This window comes from Serinus canaria, chromosome 9, assembly GCF_022539315.1.
Source record: "Serinus canaria isolate serCan28SL12 chromosome 9, serCan2020, whole genome shotgun sequence".
Classification (NCBI taxonomy): Eukaryota; Metazoa; Chordata; class Aves; order Passeriformes; family Fringillidae; genus Serinus; species Serinus canaria.
In genome coordinates, this window is record NC_066323.1 from 5,326,197 (window position 1) to 5,339,265 (window position 13,069).

General features: G+C 40.2%; 1 protein-coding gene across 3 annotated transcripts in view; it reads left to right on the forward strand.

Annotated features, from left to right (window-relative positions):
• Window positions 1-13,069, forward strand: part of NAALADL2 (N-acetylated alpha-linked acidic dipeptidase like 2) — a 400,239-nt gene that overhangs the window by 36,732 nt on the left and 350,438 nt on the right. Inside the window, exon 1 of one of the 3 annotated variants that reach the window (XM_050978009.1) lies at window positions 2,883-2,932. The exons of the other annotated variants lie outside the window; for them this stretch is intronic. The gene's annotated coding sequence lies outside the window, so the exon portion shown is untranslated. Of the gene's footprint in view, window positions 1-2,882; window positions 2,933-13,069 lie in introns of those variants that run through there. 3 annotated transcript variants of the gene reach the window in all.

Sequence of the window (13,069 nt, forward strand, 5' to 3'; positions counted from 1 at the left end):
ACAACAGGGAGTGACCTAGGAAAATGTAGTTCTGTGCCTTGGTTAATAACCCTGAAAAATGCAGTTCAACCTTACCTAAAATGGGAGTTTAGATTATATTTTAAGAGTATTTAAACTTTTTAATTAATGGCATAGTTCTGCTGCTTGGCTTAAAAACTGCTGTTCTTTATCCAGTTCCTTTCCATGGAGCTCCATGTGGGAAGCAGCTATCTGCTCAAAAGCAAGCTTACAGAAGGAATGCCTTGATTTGTGTAGGAAATATACTGGGTTACCTGTCATGAACCCTAATCCCCTTCAAATACATCAGAATTTAGTGATGACTCTTCCCATACCTGGAAATATTTAAACAGGGACCCACAGGAAGATTGAACAGAGTAAAGCAAATTGAATTTGGTTTAAGAATTCATCCCTTTTTGTCCTACATATCTAATTCATTTTTCTCAAATGCTGTTCATATTGTGTTGCATATTAATTGCATATTCTGTGTTCTTTATTCCTAAAATACCACTGATAATAACAGAAAATTAAATTTTTAATTCCCAATGATACCTTAATTTAATGTTCCAGTTACTTCTCTTCTTTAACTAATCATCTGTGCTCCGAACAAATTTGATTAAAATCACTGCATTTATTAAGAAGAAATGGGCTAAAATGTATCACTTTGGTCTCACAGGGTATTAAAAATTCCTTTCTAAAGCATGTCTTTTGGTGGATAGCAGATTTTAGGCAAGGAAATGGCTGATTAAAGCCCAGAAATCACTAGGATATTGAAAAGTGGAAGAAATTACTTGCTTTAGTTACCACTTTCTCATTTCACAGGTAACCCATTCCTTCTTACTCTTGTCTCCTGATGGTGTAGTAATTATGGATTTGTGAGATTTGGGATAGGATGTGGGACACAGAGGAGTGATCCAGACTCATGTCATACCCAGTGCTGTTTGCTGGGGGAACTTGCAGGCGAGTGCTGAGGAAAGCTCCCCCTGAGCCCCGTTCCTTTCTCTGCTGGGCTGAGCAGAGTCAGGGACAGGATCTGTAGGGTGGGACAAAGCAACACTTCTGTGTTTGGACCAGACAAAAATCTGCAGTTGGTGTTTACATTTACATGTCTTGTAATTTGTAACTTCATGCTGATTTTGTTACTTTGGTTTGGATTGAAGTGTTGGTGGTTTAACCTTCTTCGTTTTCTGTAGAATTATGTGATTATCGTGGCCCCTTTGATGTTTTGCATGTCTGTGTAATTAGGATGTTGTAATCTTCTTTCTTGGTCTCTGATACTGAGTTAATAACACCTCCTTAGGAAGTCTGAACAATATTGTTCGCTGCTTGGGTAGGGAGGAGTTCACTTATCAGTGAACAGAATTTAAGCATAGGTCCTTTTCCAAACTAGCAATATAAAGAAAGGCTTTTGAAATACTTGCATTTATTTTTTGTGGCTGTCCCTCTCAGTTCTCACTGCATGGCAGATTAACTGCATTCAAAACATGATTTGCTGCCTGTATAGTGGCAGAACTTTTTTGAAAATGTGAGTTAATGAAATTTAATGCTGTCTGTGCTGGCTTTTTTAGGTCCTTTGAGCACCCATTAAGTAGGTTAGCTGCTCACTTGTAAAGCTCTTTCAGCTGTGAATTAGAAAGCATCTGCCTTTACTGTATGCACTGTCATCTCATAGTCATTCTAATTTTCTCATATTCATTTCTAATTTTATCTCCTTCTGCTCCCTGGGCCTTAATTCTGCAAATTCATGATATTCATTTTGTGACGCCACAACTTGGTTCACCTTCCACCATCCCAGGTTGCTCCAAGCCCTGTCAAAGCTGGCCTTGGACACTTTTGGGGATGGAGCAGCTTCTCTGTACACCCTGTGCCAGGGCCTCCCCACCCTCACAGGAAAGGATATTTTCCTAATGTCTAATTTGGATCGACTCTCTTTCAATTTGAAGAAACATTGCAAACTAATAACATTTCTAGGTACTTCATGATCTTCCATATCAGACAATGAATTAATTGCTATTAAAACCATTTCTCCATACAGTCTAAATTACAAAAACAGAGTTAAGGATTTGGAAATTTTAAAAATTCTACTTGATATATTTGAGTTGTACATGTGACTTAAATAACTGCATCATGTCTGGGCTATTCTACTTGGGCATTGCAAGAATTAGGAATTATAGCAGAAAAGCAGGAACACAGGTGAAACAAATGTTGGAGTTCTAATGGAAATTCTGAGTTCTTTCAGTTTCCTTATAAATCTGTCTGGCGTTGCTGCATTCATTATTACATGCATATGTAGCTTATAGTGATATTATGTATATTAATGAGGAAATTATTTAGATTAGTGCTTGATACACTTGTAAGCTGTGGTTCACACAAATCAGTCTTGAGGATGTGAAGACAGTGTTTCACAATTTTCACCAGGAAACCAGTTGTTTTCACAGCTTTGTTAACACAACTGTAAAGCTTTGTGCACCCTGTTCTAAATTTTGGCACGAAGCTTCTCACCATAGGAGAATATACAACTTTTTAACACCTGATGTAACACTTTCCCCCCCCCCCCCATGCTTGAAAAATGGAACTTGGCAGATTTACAGTATAATATGTGTGTTAGAACATGCATCTCAGGCCACGTGTATGTGTTTATCTGTTTAAAATGTTGGGAGTGATGGAAACAATTTACTTATGTGTGGAAAAACCACATAGTGGATGTTAAAAGAGCGAGTCTTGGGAAAGTCTGAAAGAATAGGGAGCCACAGGCCAATAACTGGCTTAACACCAGGAAATGTGCACTGAAAAGGAGGGATTTAGCAAGGGAAGATGGGATTATCACATGATGAGTTGCAGCTGGTTCAGGAGAAGGACTGACGCTAAAGCCTGGTTCTTCAGAGCCTGTCAGGGGTAGAGGAAGGGAAGCAGAATTTCTTGGCTGGCGTTTTGGGTGAGTTTTGTTGCAGCCCAGGAGTGCAATCCGCATGCCCTGTGTTTGGGGGCAGGCTCTGCTTTGTTTCCAGGATGTATTCTGCACTCCCAGACTGGATTCATCTGGAGTGTAGCTGCTGTCTGGCATGGCCAGGGTTACCCAGAGGTGAGAGAGGCTCCAGCTACACCCGTGTGCCACCCAGGGGTGGCTCTGGCAGTGCTGGGGTGATGCTGGTGTCACTGCCTGGGCCAGCAAAGGCTTTGCTCTGGGTGAGGGTAAGTCAGGTGTGAGTTAGAGCCATAATTCACAGCAGATGCTGATGCCTCAGGTTTTGGCTTTTATATTTTTCAAATTCTGTACTGCTTTAGTGTGTGGGTCTGGGCTTCATATCAGGGGATGGTGAGCTCTCTGCACAGAGCAGGGAGACAAAACAATTCCTTCTCTAGCTGGGTGCCAAGGACAGCCCATCCAGATCTCAGGCCCAAGAGCACAAACAGTGGTGGAATGAAGAGGGAAAAACAAGAAGGATGGGACTTCATGGGCTGGAGCTGTGATTGGACAATTAGCTCCAAAATGCAAATGGAGCAGAACTTATAAACGTGTAAGATCCCATGACTGGTTGTCCATTTTTATAACCATTTCGGGTTCATCTTGGGGGTAGTCCTGGCTGGGCTCTTGGACTGCCCCAGATGGATCTGTTGGAGCCTCCTAATAAATCCCTGCTTTATTCTTTAGCTCCATCTAGTCTCAGTTCTAAGTCAGCCTTCACAAGGCATCAGTGCAGGTCCCAGTTCTGCCCTGAAATCCGAGCAGGAGGAAACTCCCCCACCCACGGCCATTCAGCTGGGGACACTCATGGCATGGAGGGGGAACAAAGAGCTCTCTGTGGGTCCCTGCATCCCCCTGAGCATTAATTTGTAGCCAATTATCCATTACATGCTTCATGCCCTTCTTCTTTCATTTCTTCTTCAAAACTATCTATTTGGATGAGTGTGGGTGTGCAAATGAGGTTTTGATCTTCTTTCTCTGCAGAAGTAACTTTTGATGTCAGATTTTGTAAAACTTGTTTTTGTTCATGCTGAGATACCTGCATGCCAATATCCTTCTTGAAAGAATATTTTCTTAACCAGCCCTGATAATGGAAATACCTATAAAAGGTATCTGCCTACATCAGTGTCATTAGAACTTGGATTAAGGAGGGAAAAAAATACAAACCACTTTTAAACTTAGATTTCAGACCATGAAATGAAAAGACTTGAGTTTCTTACTTTTGGCAGGGAAGGTGTTTCAATAGTAATATAATATTCTGATCTTGAGAACAGAGATACTTCAGTGTAAATTGGAACCAATGCTTCCCTGTTGAGTGTAGAATATGACTTTCAAAATAATTATTTTTTGGCTACATTATTGAATTCCACTTTTCAGGCTCAGTATTTTTTTTTTCTTCATAGAGTTACATTTATTTTTATATTTGAAAGCAAGAGTCACATCACCTTTTATACAGCCTCATGGATTTTGATGATAATTTTCGTATGAAAGTCAAGGCTGACTATTAAAAGTCTGTTAATGAGTATAAATTAGCTCATATTCTTAAACTATTGCTGAATTGCCAAGTGGTTTATGATTTTTGGTAATGAAGGCTGGGTGCCACTGTGTGATCAGAGTCCAGGTGTTCAAAGCAAGGAAGCCAGGGCATGGGACTAAGTGCTGCCTGCCTCACATAGATCCTCAGAAAAAACCTACCATATCCCAAAGAATCTTGAGATTGCCTTAAATTTTGGCCTTAGAGAAGGAGGTCATGTGTAAATTGCATGAGATAGTTTTTCGTCCTCCTCCTATTTATTTTTCAGTCTTCCAGGTTCCTTTTTTAAGCCTTGCAGGCATGAATTTGAGATATGTAAATGCTAAATAAAATCACATCACTCCATAATTTGGAGTCCAAAGAAAAATGGCCTCTTATTGTGACAAAGCTGCTGAAATGTTGAAGAGTTGATGGCTCCTTCACTTTGGCATGCCTTGCATTTAAAAAAAAGAGGAAAACAAAAAGGGCAGTTGGTTTAACTGGAACACTTGAAAGACAAGGATTAGAGAGAAGTGTGATTCTTTGTCAGTCTCTGTAACCTTGTAGTCTCATAAATTAACTGTTCTTAAGTACTAATGACCTGGGAAAGGCAGATGTTGTATCCAGCTGTTTAATGGGTTTTTAATGCTTCCTTTTTTATAGAGACAGTTAATTCCAGGGTAAAGCCTAAAACCACTTCAGGAAAGAAATTTCTAATGTAGTCCTCAGATGACTAACAGGAGTAATAGGAGTAAGTAAAAATGATGAACATCTGATGTAAACTACTGATTGTGAGCATCCCCCTCTCCAGAGGTGACAGGAGCTCTGTGTAGGGAAGGAGAGCTGGGGCTGGGGACACCCAGGCAGGGCTTTGCTGCCTCAGGCTCTCCAGCAGGAGAATTGAGCACTCTGAAACTTGAGTTCATGCTGAGTCCTGTGTGTGGTTTTGGGCTCCTCAAAATGAGAGAGACAGAGTTACCAGAGAGTGTCCAAAGGAGGCTGTGAGGATGGTGCAGGGTCTGGAGGAGGATACCAGGAGTGGCTGAGGTCACTTAGTTCATACTGGAGACTGAGGTCAGACCTCATCAGGGTCTGGAGCTTCCTCACAAGGGGAAGAGGAGGGGCAGGCACTGATCCCCTGGTGATGGGTGACAGGACCTGAGGGACTGGCATGGAGCCGAGTCACGGGAGGTTTAGGCTGGATATTAGGAAAAGGTTTTTCATCCAGAAGGTAGTTGGGCACTGAACAGGCTGCCCAGGGAAGTGGTCACAGCCCCGAGCCTGACAGAGTTCAAGGAGTGTTTGGATCATTCTCTCAGGCCCTGGGTGTGATTCCTGGGGTGTCTGTGCAGGGCCAGGAGTTGGACTCTGTCATCCTTGAGGGTCCCTTCCATCTCAGGAAATTCTGATTCTATAATTAACTAAACTACCAGCTTGCAAGGGGACTGAATGCTCTTTCACTGTCTCTCCAGGGTCTCATCCTTACCATGCTCCTCACTCTAAGCTGTTCCTATTGCTCCTATTTCCTTCTCTGGGTTGGAAGTGCCTGGATGGAGCTCTGAGCAGCTTGGTCCAGTGGATGATGTCCCTGCCATGGCAGGGGGGTTGGAATGAGATGAGCTTTAAGATCTCTTCCAACCCAAACCATTCTGTGATTCTCTGACTGAAAACATGGAAATACATTTTATTGAACTACAGTAGAGCTATTAATTTTTTTTTTTCACGTAGACATTTTTATTCTTTGCTGTGTTTAATGGGCCAGCAATAGGAAAAAAGCTGCAAATCTTTGGTCTTAAGTTTAGTCTGTGTCAGATTGCAGGCACGGCAGATTTGAAGTCTTTATTTCAGTACCACATAGTTTTGTAACTAGTTTTAAGTACACTGTTCAAACTTTGTCACTAATAAAAGCAGAAGTATGTTTTTACACTCTTTTCTTACACTGGCTTCTTCCCATCCTAGTGTCACATCATCCACTTGACATATTTTCATAATACTCATGTTATATTTTAGTCTGTGTCTTCTTTTATATTCCTCCTAATTGTGTCAGAAAGCAATCATAAAAATGATTTATTTTTACTCCATATGGAAGTTCATGGGTATTCAGAAAGCTTATATGAGGGTTTTAGTGCTGACTTCATTAGCTGTGATCCTGTTCTTAGTCAAATCCTCACTGGGAGAACCAGTAAAATAACGTCAGAGGATTTTTATGCGTGTGGAATTACGTAATTTGTTTTGTAATTACAATGAATATGGAAGCAGGGGAAAAAAAAAATCCCTTTTTCATTAATTATTAGACAGGAAAACAAAACATTTAATCTTTTAAAAACTTTTAGGTTGTGGGGGAGCATTGGGAATGATGCCATGTCAAATATTTATCCATCCCTTCCGGACAAAGTGTTGTGTGAGGTAAGAAAGAAAATGCAGTTAGAACAGCAGAAAACATTTCTGGCCACATTACACATCGATCATTCTTACAGGGAGGGGAAAAAAAAGTGCCCTGCATTACTTAAAGGTGCTGGGAAGTAGGATGGAGCTTAATTCTGTTACGGGAACAAATCCTTTTGCCCTTCCTGTAGCAGGTCAGTGTTTTTGCAGCTGCCTTTTGTCCCTGAATATACTGGGCTCATGTGGCTGTCACTGGAAACTCGATGGTAACCAGTAATACAGTTTTGTGTTTGTCACTCCTGAGAAAATGTGGAGCAGAGCTGAGCAGAGAGGTTTCTTCTGCTGAGAAGTTTTCCTCTCTGAGGGACCCTCATGGGTGGAGGTGTCCTTTGACTGGAGGAGTGTATTTCTGCCCTGCTGCATGGAGCAAATTGAATCGTTCAGTGTTTGAAAATAAAAACCATGGTTTGAATAATCAGGGCCTTGGTCCTGTGTATTTACCAGCAGCATGATGGAAATCACATGGAAAGTGATTTCTGTCATCAAATTCTGCATTTCTGCTGATGTCCCATGTTCCTGGTAGTCTGAAGACAGGAGTTAGGAATGTTTAGCATGCAGTGATCAATGTACCTGAGCTGTGCAAGTGATTTTTTGGCTTATGTCCATGTGTGCAGAGCAGGTGTGCAGGCTGCTCTGGTGTCAGGTCGGAGTCCCCAAGGGAGGTTTCATGGTCCTCCTGCCCCTGTCAGTCAGAGTGTCTCAGCTTCTTCCTGACCTGGGATTTTAGCCTGCAACTCCCTTCAAGGAATAAAGGAATGAATACAAATGCAGCTGTGTGAAAACAAGAGTGCAAGCATGGTTCTCCCTTACAATAAATACACTGGGCTGATTAATTCTCTTGACAGTTTCCTTATGCCACTGACCAAAATAACATTTTGCTCTTATCTGTCAGTCGTTTCATCAAGCTTATCTCGTATCAGGCAGTTCAACTCTGCCTAAATGAAATATTCTTGATGCTTATGATAGGTTGCATTCAGAGTTACTTTTGCAAATCAGTTAGAAACAATGACCTTTTTACCCAGGGGTAAGATGAAAATCTCCTGTACTTCTTTAAATTTAGAAAAGGAAAAGTTGGATAGAATAAAGCATGCATTAGCAAGTGAGTGATAGCAAAAGCTGTCAGACTTCTGAGCTGAGTCTGCTCCTGTTATCAACTACAGTAAAAGATTTGTGGATCTTAAAAGGGGGTGTTTTATTCACCAGGTAAGTCAGATCCATTTGTGATTTATACTGGGGGTCTGCTGGAGACCACCCACCTGGGAATGCTGAGTGGATTGAGACCTTCTGTAGACAGAGAGGAGCAGGCTCACATTAACAAACCCTGTTCCTCATGGAATCCTGGTCTGGTGGGAGGTATCCCTGCCCATGGCAGGGTGATGTTACTCCCTGAGCTCCAAGGACCCTTCCAGCCCAACCAGCTGTGAAGCTGTTCGTGCAGTGGCACGCTTTCATTTGGAGGAAAAGGCTTCTGAAATGGTGCTATACTAAATGTTACTGTGTGAATTATTTGCTTTGTGGATTTTTTTCCCCCAGTAACATTAATCCAGTTTTAAGCACGTGGAATTTCTGTGAAATTGCAACAGTTTTACATAGTTTGCTGTAAAAAAGTCTCCTATCAGGAGGAAAGCAGGAGGCTGTGGATGCTTTGTGGTTGTGATATAAACTTGTGTTTAGCTGCAATGAGAAAAGCTCTTAAGCAGTATTTAATTCTGAGCACAATAATCCTTGTGGTTGTCAGTGAAACTAAATACAAGTTATTCACCTGCTTAAAGTCTATTATACCAGGAGTGGTGTTTCTAAAGGGCTGTGTAATACCCAGGTCCATACAGTTTTTTCACACCATACTTCTTTGTCACATCTATAATTGAATATTAAAAATAGAATTTCTGATATGCAGCAGGCTGGAAAAAATAGGCAAAGAAGTCATTGTCTAGGTGTGAGGAAACTACTGTGAAAGCTCATGTTCAAGGTTGGAATATTGGAAAGGTTCTCTCTTGATTTCCTAAACCCATCTCTGTTTTGCTAAAATGTGTTTCTTTGGGTGGGATCTGTTCTTCTATATGCAGTAGAATTCTGTGCCAGATTTTCTTGCTCTTGTGTGGTGATCCAGCCCTTGCCTTGGTGAAGTCTTGTTTCACTGTGCTGGGACTGTGCTGTGCTGCTTGGGTTGTCTGCTTTTGTTAGCAGTGTTCCTGACAGGATGCTTCTCTTTCAACTGATAAACGATAATATTTGTGAGTATTTATGCTGCTTTTTGGTGTCAAAACCATGACCATCACCAGGACTTCCCTTGTTACTTGCTATCAGGTGACTGTCAGCACATGCTGAAGCCAAGTGGCTGAAATAAAGCAAGTTAAAAAAAAAAAAAAGCCAAAAACCAGCAACACAAAACAAACCAAATGAAGAAAAAAAAAAACCAACAAACCCTCCGCCCCCCAATATCCCAGAAAAAAGTATTTCTGGTAATGTGAAATTGACACCATCTCTCAAAACTTAATCTTATCTGTTTGAGTGCTGCAGATGTACTGGTATGTACAAAATGTGCTTTATTCAGCTGTTGAATAATTAAGAACTTGCTGCAGGATGAGTTAAATGTTTTAAATTGCCCTATGTCAAGGGGAATTCAGAGAACTGACCTATATGAAAGGAATTTGTGCAAAAGCCAAAAGTTTGACAGAAATCTCTTAAAACACCCTCAAAATCTGCAAGTGTTCTCTGAATTGACTAGTTTCCCTAAGAACACTGCTGAATATTCCTTGGGAAGATGTAACAAAATTACTTTACTTGTTCCTGAGTTTAAATTTTAGAGTAATAATTACATTAAAAGCAAAGAACAAACCCAACCCTCAAAAGAAACCTGTCCAAACCCCCCTATTAATCTTTGATTTGAGCACAGTATTTCAGACAAACAGCTCTTACTTGGCCTTTCCTAGTTACTGTATTTGTCCATCATAGAGGTTATTGCCAACCTTAATGTTCTATGGAGTTGCAAAAGAAGCTCTGTCTGCAAAGAAAAATATTTTAAAAGAAAAAAGTATGTAAATCCAACCAATTCTAAGAAGGCTCAAAGGGTACAACTGGTTGTTCCTCAAGCAATGACCATAAACTTTGGCCTCTCAGTGTAACATTGCTTCCCCATAAAAACAATTTACCTTGGCAGTGCCTGATTAAGTTTGTTTACACCATCAAGGAACTTCTGATTTTTTTGTGGTGATGGTATTAAAGGCACTGTTCTTTCTCTGCTGCTCTGCAGATCTTTGAAGAAGGACTATTTAAATAAAAGGCATAATCCTCATTTCATGAGGAGTTGCATCAAAAATGCAATAATGAAAGCACTACCATGCTTGTGGAGGACTATATTGAAAGGCATCAAATAAAATTTATATTGTAGGAACTGTCAGTGAAAATGGTAATTAATCAAGATCGTTGCACACCCTGTTTTTTATTTTTGTCTCTATTAGAATCCTATGAACATGACAATAGATGTATTCTTCTGATTAATGACCAATCTGTGTAATTGATCCAGCAGATTCAGTTACTGCTTGTGATTGGCTTTCTGTCTGTTAAAATGCTGTTATTCATTTTCTATTCAAAGACCTAAATATTTCAGAACTTCTAAGATTTCAAGGGCTTTGGAGAGGTAAGTGGCTTTGTATGTCTCAGTGACCAAAGAACAAGTAAAAAATGAGGGAAAAAATGCCAAGATTTTTTAAAAAACCCATAAGACATACAAATGTATATATGTATCTCACATAAGGAGATGATAGAAACATATTGATAAATGTACTACAGATATGACAGATTTTTATATACATTACAATTGCCCACAGTCTCTTCAGAGCAGTTGGGCATTATTGTGTGCACCACAATATATAGAGATTATCTCTGACTCTGTTACTTATTTTATTCCTGATGTGAATTTGACACCTGAGCATCATAAAACACTTACATACTTTGCAGGATGCATTTACAGATTGTGCAGTTTGCCTCACCACCCTCTTCCTTTGTTACTCCCAAGCTGGTAATACCAATCTCTCAAGGTTTTCATTTAAGTTTCTGAGTTGTTCAGCATTGGTCAATAAATGACATAAGTTGTGTGTCAAAAGCAAAGATTCTCACCAAACCCTGGAGTGTTGAAGCTGATGGGACTCTGGCAGGGATGGTAATTGCAGGAGGAGTGACAGGCACTTTTCTCTGCTGACCCCTCACTGTGACTTCTGTAAAACACTGGGCATACTGTAGAAGACTTTTTTCTCCCTTAAAATTATTTTTTAGCATTTCTGAAGCTATGTAGTCATCTTCTTGAACTAGTGTGAATGTCAGTCCACTGCTAGGCTGTCATTCAAAAATAAAGATCACAGAAAAATCAATTATTAAAACTCTGAGGGTGCAGATGTGCAGGCAGACGAAAGGTGCCCCTGATTGTTCCTGCTCTCTGGAACTCCTTATCCAAAGTCTGGATGTTGCACTCTGAGCTGGGCTGCAGCAAGCTCGTGGAAACTGTGCTGCTGCCTCCCTTAGAATAAAGTTAGTGATTATAGCCCCATGTAGGAAATCTTTTTCTTATAGTGCTGTTAATGTTTGAGTGAGCTTCTAACATTCCTGATTCTCAGCAGAGTATTAGGCCAAGAGGTTGATTTCTACTGCCGTGAACCACTCAGAGTTTACACTTTTCTTTAAAATTTGAGTCTCCATATCTCATTTCATCTCATAGGAAACAAATGGAATTTAATCCATTACCACCTATTACTTTTTTCCTCTCAGTTTCCTGTTTAAATTACTTTTTCTCTTTTAATTTTCACATTAGCTTTCGCTTTGAAGTTGTAATTGAGTCTTCTTCAGATAAAAAGGGGGAAAAATCATCGAGGAGCATTTTTCAGAGATTCAAAAAGAGGTAATTTGTAAAATTGGATTATTTAATAAAAGTCTGGATGATTTCTGGTAGGGTTTTGGCTCTTTAACATAGTACCATTCATAAAGAGAGCTGTCAAAGAGGTGACAATGGCTGGAAGATTTTATAGGGTAAAGGGTCAAAACTCTGGCCTGTCCTTACAGAAGGACAGATCTGTTCTAGCTGCAGTACTGATCATACTGGAGCTCAGTAACTCATCTCCTTGAATGCAGTTCATCTTTGTTCATCACCTGCAATCAGCCTGAACATAACTCCTTAGGGCCTGATTAGTAGAACATTTAAACTTAAGAGAACATGACATTCAGCATCTTCTGGACGGGGCACAGGTGGACCATACATTTTTGGGTGGCTGGGAAAATTTCAAAGCTGATAAAGGGATGCTGTTGGTGATTATCATCACCTGTGCTTGTGCAAAGTGTGATCAGTCCAGGAAGTGGCACAGGAGAGGAACAAAACTGTTCACACCCCAGGTAATTAGGAAGTAATTTATTTAATTTAGATTTAGTAATAACATAATGGTCGTAAATAAAATCATTGCAAAAGCCTCCTGATTGGTTGGATTATTTTCTAATTTTAATTTTCTATATACAATAACTCAATATCAGACTATGTCAGTGTGCTTATGCTCCTTGGTTGGTAGGTATGGCATGTGAATATAGGAGCCCCCTGCAAGAGCCTTGGTGGGGGAGGTTGGATTGGATGACATCCAGAGGTCCCTTCCAACCTTAATGATTCTGTGATTCACATTTATAAAACAAAAACTGCGTACGAGAAAGCCAAAGGATTTGGTGGTTTTTTCTTTTTTTTGTTTTGGGGGATATATTTTTTCTTGTTTGTGGTTTGTTTGGCTTTGCTTTTTTAATAATTAGGGGAAGGAAATTATTTTTCTCCAGAGCTGCCTGTGTAATAACCCTTGTGGTTAAATAAGTGAAATTAGTCTATGGATCTGTGGATAGTAGTAATCATTGTAACTGTTAGCCTAAAGAAGATGCATTTGGCCTTATGAGTGTGTTATTAATAGGGCAACATTATGTAGGGTTGTTGGGAAAATCAGTATTGCAATGCAGTTGCCCTGGACATTAATATCATTAGAACAAATTAATGCTTTCTGCTTGGTCGTGGAGGATGACCCATGACAAAGGAAAACTCCTGACTTGCAGAGAAGAGAGTGCTCTAGGGTACAGTGTGCCTCTGCTGAAAGGCTGGGCAGTGGGAATGAGAAAAAGCCCTGTGAATA